Raw genomic sequence first — 7849 nt, 5'->3', positions numbered from 1 at the left:
GCACGTCGAGATGACTAGTGCAATATATTCGATACGTGGAAAGAGGTAAATAACAATAACTTTGGATATTACACAACGCCATCTAGTTCCAAACTAAGAGATTATATTAGAAAATTAATACGATAATTACGTGAACGAGTGCTGCTTGGTCTGGTCTAAGTTCAAAAATCATTTATTCATGTAGGACATATTAGCCGCTTATGAATGTCAAATTTTTACATTATAATTTTAATTTTTTCCCTACCGTCCAGTTCAGTATATAGATCCAATTGAGAAGAACTGGTAAGAAACAAATTGAATATTTTATTATTAGTTTTTGGTCTGTTCTAACACTACGACTGATATACTTTTATTTAGTTAATGGTTTACTGAACCAGTTGGTCGTTTATTTAATAATAATCTCAGAACAATTCACACAGCGCCATCTAGTCCCAAGTTAAGCTAACTAAAGCTTGTTATATATACATATACACATAGATTTCTTTTCTTAAATTCATACATATTATAGATAGAAATCATCCAGACCGATACATACAATAATACTCATAAGTAGAAATATTTGTGTCGTGCGAGGAATCGAACCCGCAACCATCGGAAGTAAACGGCTAAACTGCTGGACCACCGACACCGAACAAATGTAAATGAAGCCTTTCATATTGAGTATTAGCCCATCAAAGATATCAGTGACAGTATCGTATGTAGTTTCCCTCTGGCAGAACTATGTCATTTATTTTCACAGTTGGTTACTGAGAAGCTTTCGCCAATTTGATAACGAGTGAGGTTAGTAAGACACGTCAGTGTTTTTTTTTTAATTTGAAACTAGCTGGTAGCCATGAATTAGTTCGCTTAGAATTATTATGTTTTTTTTTTATAATAAATATAAATTAAAAAAAATGTCTTTTTCAAATCTAGCCGATTCACGGCTAACAGCTAATTTCAAATTTAAAAAGAACGCGTAGAATCATATATTTATATATTAAGATAAAATTTTTAAACTAAAAGTAGCCTAAGTTATTCCTTAGAACATTAGCTATTACTATATATTATTATAGCTGCTACTGAAAGTCTCATCAGAATCAGTCCATCTGTTTCAGAGATTAGTAAGAACAAAACTAAGTTACTCCTTATAACATTAGCTTGATTCTGAAGAGACTTTCACTCGCAGATGCGAGTGAAAGTCTCTTCAATCAAGCCAGTTTCAGAGATTAGTAAGAACAAACAGATGGACAGTCAGGCATCATTTTTATATAGACATATTGCTTATACGTCTGTAATTGTGGTATGTGGGAGTCCTTTTCAATTCGTTACGTTTGCCTAATTTATTTGACTTCTTGTCACCATCATTTTTCAATAGTACACCGCCAGTGTATACACAGTCGGAACAATTTTAATGGAACTTTGATTATTAAATTTATATCTGGCCATATGAAAGTCATTGCAACTAGAATTTTATATTTAGATAGTACACAATATGATTAAAACAGTCGTAGTGAATAGAGCAGACCAGTCTCTACAAGCAGCATTCGTTCACGAGCATGACGTATGAGCAAGCCGTATTTAGTTACTAATTTTTATCATTGACTAAATAATTATATAGATAAGATTAGTAAGAACAAACAGACGGCAGTCAGGCATCATTTTTGTACAAACATATTGCTTATACGTCTGTAATTGTGGTATGCGGGCAACAGTCCTTATTAATTTGTTACTTTTGGCTAATTTATTTGATTTCTTGTTTATATCATTATTTTTCAATAACCAGCGTATATACAAGCGGGACAATTTTAATGAAACTTTGATCATTAAATTTATATCTGAATATAGAAGTCATTGCTATTAGACTTTTATATTTAGATAGATAGTGCATTCGGTATCATCTATTTTTCGTAATTTTTGGCTGTCATATTGTGAGCCTTTTATTTTTACAATTATATACATGTGGGATTTGTATGTAACGAACGACTGTGTTAACTGAATGATGTATGCATGAATTGAAACGTGAATGAGAGAATGAATGTAAAAGTGAACGGAAACGAATGAACGAGTGAGTTGAACGCTAGAACGAGGAACGAGGAATGTTTCTTGCTGGATATTAGTGCTTTCTTGTAATGTCTGAAAATTAAATTCGTAACGCGCAGAATAGAATAGAAGAATAGAAAATCATTTATTCAAATAAACTTACATTGAAGCACTTTTGAATAGTCATCACATTTTTTTTTATCTACCGCTCATTCGGAAAGCTGTCTCATCTCAAGAAGAACGAGAAAGAAACATGCGTGTTGCTCTTTTAAATAATTTAATTGTTACTTTACATTTTAAGTTGAAGTGTGTGAATACAAACCACCAATTAGCACTAATTAAATTAAATATTCAAATAGAAAAAATATTAAATATACAACCAAATGGTTAAGAGGACTATTACAAAATGATGCCGCTCAACTTTAGGTTTAATCGCATGGATTTACGCACACATACAGTAATACACGCACACAGACGCAAATAACCGTGTAGCTCAATCGGTGTGGATTTAGTATGAACCATTTTGATCCTTGTAATATTTTAATTAATAATGTGATATGTTTCTACTTAACTGAGACTACTTATTGGATTTTTTTAAATAACGTGATTTATCTTAATTATCAAAGTGCTAATAATGACCATATTTTTTTATTATATTATTCCTAGAGGGTTGATGTCAGGATGCTGGCCGATTGTACAACTAAAAGCCAAAACCTTAAGTAATATGAGTAACAAATAATTGGGATAAGGACAGGAAGATGAAATTACTATAACATAAATTTACTAATTAATTCTTCTTACATATTAATTCAGTTTATTTATTAATAGATACAATATAATTTATTATAAGAGTCGGATACATTATTGCCATATTCACTTGTTCTAAATATTATACTTAGCAAATAATTATTTTATTTATATATAATAGTTCTGTTTTCAAGGCTTTGTTTTGATTTAAAGGTCCCATCTTTATATGTATATTAGGTGTGTCCGCGACTTCGTCAGCGTGGTATAATGAAATTGACCAAATAAAGGAAATATATTTAGATTATAACCTAAAAAGTTTCTTTGTTTCAATTAAACAATGACGATACTTTTATACAACCTTTCATCTCCGCTTTTAATCCCTTACAATACTTTTTTCGCACTATAAAGTAGTCTATGACCTTTCTCAGGGTATACTATCTGTGTATATGTATATCTATCTATATAGACTACCTGTGTATATATATGGTAGTGAATTTACAAGGTACAGGGGAATAACACCCGAGTTTTCAGGAATGGTAACGCATGAGGGAAACAATGTGCTGATATGAACATGGCAGGTACTGCTCATGTATATAGGCGACGGTTACCCCTTTCCATCAGGAGAGCCGTCAGCTTGTTTGCCATTCTAAGTTGTAAAAAAAAGCTTCAACTGCTATCATTGCTGTTCCTGCATCATTGACGTCGCCGCATGATATTGGCTGATATTGCAGCTTCTCGTTCTTGGTTGGCCGATTCTTGATTCTTGATAAATAATTAATTGTTAATGTCAAACCTTTTTATAAATTATTATAAGACGCCTCATTGATTATATGTAATGAAATCACCATGAGCTATAGAGATTTTGGACAGAACCTTAAAAGACCTTAGAAACACCTCTGCTCTCATTGGCGGGATTACTTTTATACTTTTGCTGGAGATTTCTGAAAGACTCTCTGTGTCATTAACATCGTCTCCCTTATGGACTTTAATTGAAAGTTTAAAACTACTGACAAATTTGAGAGCTCATTTTTATGGAAGCACAGATAGTGATTTCCCACACTAAATGCTCAAACTTGAGGAAGGAATTTCTCAAAAGCATGATCCAGTCATGAAATTTAAGCCCGCCGAACATGTGCAATGGCGTCCCATTGGATATATTGCTTACTAAAGAATTGAAGCTTATATACCAAGAATACCGATGATTCCAACTGATCTGCCAATACCATTTTAACGGCTTCAATTTCCGGTTAAAATATCATCTACACATGTAATAGATCTATGTATGTTTTGATCTTAAAAAACTACGCAGATTTTGATTCGTTGTTATTTAATAGACAGAATAGATAGACTCAAGAGGAAGGTTTATATATAACGACCCAATACTGTACACGGATCTTTAAACGCGCGATAACCTATATATCCCATATTCACGCGGGCGAAGCCGCGAGCTAAAAGCTAGTCTCTAAATAAAAACATTTATAATGTTGTTGACTTTTCACCCAAACACGCATAATTATTTGACATAACTGTACAGTAATGAAAGTCCAACGAGTATAATAACAGAATAGCTGCAATTTAGAAATATCTGTATTGTGTAAAATAAAATAAAATTGGATAAAATATCTCTAAACATTAAGGAATATAATTTGGTAATTTATTTACAATCCACATTGCATACTAGATGATATACACTATATAACACAAGACAAATGTACGTAAAAATAATAATGGTATTTTTATAAACAATAACCCTATTTTAATTTAGAAAAAAACTACAAAATAAACATAGAGTAAAATTGGTTTACATTTTCTTACATTTTTCTCTCAGATAAGCGTTATTTTTTAAAATACTAAAATGTTCTCTTTTTTAATTTTAACAATTAATTGCCATTAGTGTGACGAAATACCATGCTCTTGTGCTTTTCATAGTCCAGCAGGGTAGGTAGGTTTTATTTGTAGCATAACTGTACTTTTGTCTTGGCATGCTAAAATAAATATTATTATTATATATATATATGTATATATATATTTAACAACAACTTTAAATTAATATTCGTAGAAATAAGTATATATTAGCAAAATTAATTAAATATTACTTAAATTATCAAAATGGTTTAGTCGCTCTATACTAATGTTCACTGACGAATGTCTTATCTTAGCGGTGTTGTAAAAAATGGCATAGGTCCTACCTCGACGAGCGCTAGCGCAGCACTGAGAATTTACTTTTGGCGCAACGGAATTTATACAACTTTAAATTATTATTATTGTTTATTTTTTCTTAGAAACTTATATATTTTTTTTTATATTTCTAATTTACAAGTATATTAACTTTATTATTATGTTTTTTTTATGCAAAAATTTCGTTGTATTTATGAGAAAATTAGAAATGATTATGGCAAAGTTTTGTTGAAATTTCGGGTTTCATTATGATCAATTTTTTAGATATTTAAGTTGAAAATGAAAAAAAGGACGATGCTGTCTCAATTTATAAAGTAATTATCAAGTTTTAGTACAAATATCATATCAATTTATGTTTGTTTATTAATGAACGACGACCCCAAACTTCTGTCTCTTAGCGTTTTTGAATAAACTATTTTAGAAATTAGGAAGACTAACAAAGAGAAAATTAACATTTCAAAGATGTTGTTTTTAAGATTAGATATCTATCTATATAATTCAGGAATCAAAATGTATATCCGACTCTTAATTTCTTAGAACCAGAACCCCAAAGACACTGCTTTTAGGCCAAAAAATGTGAAAGGCCTCTTAAGCAACTATATAAGAGTAAATCAGTCGTAGTGATTAGAGCAGACCAGTCCCTACAAGCAGCACTCGTTCACCAGTATGATAGAGCCAGCCATCACTGTTCTCGAAGAAAGTCTATTATTTCGACTCCCCGGACCTACATATACATTTTACTTTTGTATTTCACTATATTTAAAATTAAAAAATAGTAATTTTAGTTAATGTTTAAAAAATAAATTGTACATAGATTATTGCTAAATTTCTGTAAAAACGTGTATTTATTTGTATAGATGTTGTGTGGGACTGTGTATAGGGTGCTGGGGTCGGTGCAGTCAACGATGGTGGTAATTAAAGGTGTAATATATAAAAGAACAGTATATTATAACAATGTCGTAACAAACTATATGAAAGCAAGAGCAATACAAGGATAATAGAAGAAATAACAAAACTATAGCAACCGATATAAAATATAAATATTTAAAAATAAGGAATAGTCATACCAGCCTGCGGCCCAAATGTAAGGAGTCCTGTACAGATGTATATAGGTAAATGAGTATTAAGAAAACTGAGCGATATCTTGCCAACTAACTGTTCTGCAGTTTGGCGGGTCATTTTGTAAAAATATATGTACTTATCTTTATTAAATAAATTTAAAAAAAAAACAAAATCTAACTCGATTCAAGATTCTTATTAACTTCTAATTACACTTCCATATATTTAATAGATCTCATATAACTTATTGTTGATTTTTTATGGTGCTAATAACAAGATTGGATAATTACGGAGCTCACTGTAATGTGGGCAGAGGGGAACTGATCCATTTGATCCGAAATTATATAGTGTGATAGCCGAAGGCCATGTCTGTCCTTTCATCCGCGATGATGATGATGAATTATCTATACATATAAATAAAATTGAAGTGTCTGTTTGCAATATTGAAATAACCGTTTTTTACTACATGCATATGAATATAAATATGGTATACCAAAATAATATTTTTTACTTTTTTTGTCTGTCTGTCTGTTTTTTCCGTCTAATCTCTGAAATGGCTGGACCGATTTTGAAGGGACTTTTATTGGCAGGTAGCTGATGTAATAAGGCTATTTTTATTTTTAAAAATAAAGTTAAATTCCACGCGGACGAAGTCGCGGGATCAGCTAGTTAAAAATAAACCTGCAAAGTGCTAGCGTATAACGTAATATATGTAAATAACCTAATGATCTTTAAAAAAAAAAAAAAAATGAAAAAAAAAATTATAGTAGATCTCAAGATATTATTAGCTAGCCACGGCTTAGCACGAGTGTACATGTATTATGTATATAAACCTTCCTCTTGAATCACTCTATCTATTAAAAAAATAGCTTCAAAATCCGTTGTGTAGTTTTAAAGACAGTGTGAACGAAGGACTGTATGTACATATATATGGGGCTGGTAGATGTAATTATGCAAACACGGGTTTTAGGAAGCAATAATATAATATTATGTACAAATGTATAATAATTAGCAGAACAAGAATGACTATATCCTATATATTTTTCTATATAAAATAATAGACAAAATACATAAATAATAAACAAAGAGGTGCGTCGTGCACTGATAGCAAGCATACATAGAGACAGATAGTTTTTTTTTTCGGACTACTCTAATGCAGCTCTGGCCGCAGCTGGCCTTTACTGCTTCACCGGACGTTGTGTGTGTGTGTGATGGCACTCCAAACCCGCAGAAGGACAAAAACTTATGGCTTAGGCCAACTCCTGGCTGACGGATACGACTTTAGTCTGCGGGCACCGCTGAGATTCGAACCTCGGCTCTCAGGCCGTCGTATTTCGATCCCCGTTTGAATTAGACGGGGGATCGATCGGAGGGGGGACAGGACAATCTCAGGACAATTCACACAGCGCCATCTAGACCCAAGTTAAGATAGCTAAAGCTTGTGTTATGGGTACTAGATAACTGATACATATACATAGATATTTTTTTTTTGTAAATACATACATATTATATATATAAAACACCCAGACCGATACAAACAATCATACTCATGAATACAAATGTTTCTGCCGTGCGAGGAATCGAACCCGCGACCATCGAGGTCGTCAAACTATGTAATGTCAATTAAAAATGCTATTATACAATTTCATAATATAAAAATCAGTTACTGAATTAAATATTGTACAATTTTATTAATTAAATGTTTATAGTTTCAATTTATTAATAATTATGGTTTTTTTTATAACACAGGGGACAAACGAGCATGCGGCTCACCTGATGGTAAGTGATTACCGCCGCCCATGAGCACCCGCAACACCAGGGGAATTGCAAGTACGTTGTCGGCCTT

Source organism: Achroia grisella, unplaced genomic scaffold (assembly GCF_030625045.1).
Source record: "Achroia grisella isolate CSIRO2021 unplaced genomic scaffold, CSIRO_AGI_Agris_v1 utg283, whole genome shotgun sequence".
Classification (NCBI taxonomy): domain Eukaryota; kingdom Metazoa; phylum Arthropoda; class Insecta; order Lepidoptera; family Pyralidae; genus Achroia; species Achroia grisella.
Note: the sequence above shows the minus strand (reverse complement) of the source record.